This window comes from Palaemon carinicauda, chromosome 11 (assembly GCF_036898095.1).
Source record: "Palaemon carinicauda isolate YSFRI2023 chromosome 11, ASM3689809v2, whole genome shotgun sequence".
Taxonomy (NCBI): domain Eukaryota; kingdom Metazoa; phylum Arthropoda; class Malacostraca; order Decapoda; family Palaemonidae; genus Palaemon; species Palaemon carinicauda.
In genome coordinates, this window is record NC_090735.1 from 153776859 (window position 1) to 153779358 (window position 2500).

The window sequence follows — 2500 nt, forward strand, 5'->3', positions numbered from 1 at the left end:
ATTATAATTTATATTTCAAAGTTTATTTGTATACTGATGTAGTTTACAGTTAATTTTGATTATATCTATGGTCGAAAGATATAAAGTCTTTTAATTCTTCAAAGAAAAACATTAATGTTAAGAATAAAACATTTTTAAAACAAGTATGGTTAAGAGGAGTTGGAGTTGGGTTTTTTTAATTTTTTATTCTTTTTTTTTAAAGTTTAGTAGCATTGAAAGCTGCTGACATAACAATAAAAAGATAGCTTGGAGTCTATAATATCTTGACAAGGAAAAAAATCTCAGAAAAGACTGCTAAATAGCATGCATTCCCAGGAAATTAATTAAGCACTTTGTTTCACAATAAATATCTGTGATTTCATATTATGTCAGGGTACGAAAAAAGTGCGAAAATATTTCACAAGAGAAAGAAAATAATTGAATTTTTAGTTCCTTTTACTTTTCTCCATAAGAAATTACATCATTTATTCTTCTAAAAAAAGTAATAACGAAAATTATATATTGGTTTATTTTCTAAAACGTTTTCGATATGTAAAGGGAAAACTTGAAAAATTATTGTATATCATTTACCAATATATGAGAAGTTGTCATCTTGCAGTACTATCAAGAAAATAAAGTGTAATTTGGTCTCTATGAAGGAATATATAAGGTAATTCCATTTAATTTATCCTTCATAGTTCATATTGCATTCATAACAGAAGTCAAAAAATTATATCTTGTTCCTTTTTCTTCTCCGCAAAATATAAAAAAAAAAAATCTATTTTCACCCCATAAATATTGTAATTTCATTAACCACCAGTTTTTCTGCTACAGAATCCGTACAGACCACCTTGAAATGATAATTTCAGCCATCTACTACTAATATTTGCAAAACTTTTTTCAAGTGACATGCATCCATTCCAGAGTAAGCTGCTGAGGATACCACAAAAGATTCTCCACAAATGTTGAAAAATTATATAATAATGATAATAATGATAATAATAATAATAATAATAATAATAATAATAATAATAATAATAATAATAATAATAATAATAATAATAATAATAATAATAATAATAATAATAATAATAATAATAATAATAATAATAATATCAATGACTATTTCAAATTATGAAAAACTTTTGCAATCGTTATACTACGTGTTTTTGTATTTCTTTTACTACTAACCACTCATTCCATAACCCAACTCTAACTCCAAATTAGGATCTACTACCCTCGAACACTTGAAATGTAGCTACCGGGCACCTCATTTTAAAGTTATCTATAATATTTTGAATAAATAGAAAATATGAATGTTCTTGTGTCCAAAATCTGAGGAATTTCATTGGTGGTAACTTCTGAAATATATTTAACGTCAAAAGAAGGAATAGTTCGTAGAGTATTCCCCAACATTCAAACCAATTACAATAATCCCGATCGGCTGAGGAAACGAGGTATCATTTCGGCCAAGAAAAAAAAATACGTCTATGAATTTAACAATATTATTCAGTCAAACATCAAAAGTGAACCGGTCATACACAAGTCTGTCGAAACTTTTGTGGAAGCAGATGAAGCCGCTTAATATCCAAAAGAATTTTCGAATTCACTCGATCTGCCAGTTTCGCCACCGCACTTACTGCAATTGAAAATTGGCGTACCAATTATAATGTTGCAAAATATCAACAAGCTCAAAGCTCTGCAACGGGACGTGGTTTGCATTAAAAAATAATGAGCAACTTCATTGAAGCAACAATTTAAACCGGATCATTCAACGGTGAATATGTCTTCCTTCCTCGCATCGGTACGTTTCCAAGGGATATGGAATTTCGATTTAGGCGAATGTAATTTCAAATTTGATTTGATTTGCAATCACCATTATAAAAGCAGGGGAAGAAAATATTGTATATCCACATTATGAAATTAGAAATATTAGAAATGTTTGATATCTCTTTTCTTTACCTTCAATTTAACCACAGTGAGTCACAGCAATACTTAGCCGGGTACAGCTAGTATATATATATATATATATATATATATATATATATATATATATATATATATATATATATATATATATATATATATATATATATATATATATATATATATATATATATATATATATATATTTATACATATATATATATATATATATGTATATATATACATATATATATATATATATATATGTATATATATATATATATGTATATATATACATATATATATATATATATATATATATATATATATTTATATATATATATATATATATATATATATATATATATATATATATATATATATATATATATATATATATATATATGCGTAAAAATCACAAGAAAACGTGATGCTCAGATGCAGAAGAACCACAGGGAAAATTAAAATACGGAATATACACTTAAGTCCTGACTAGTTTCGTGTTACTTCCTCTGAGGAAGTAACACGAAACTAGTCAGGACTTAAGTGTATATTCCGTATTTTCATTTTCCCTGTGGTTCTTCTGCATATATAT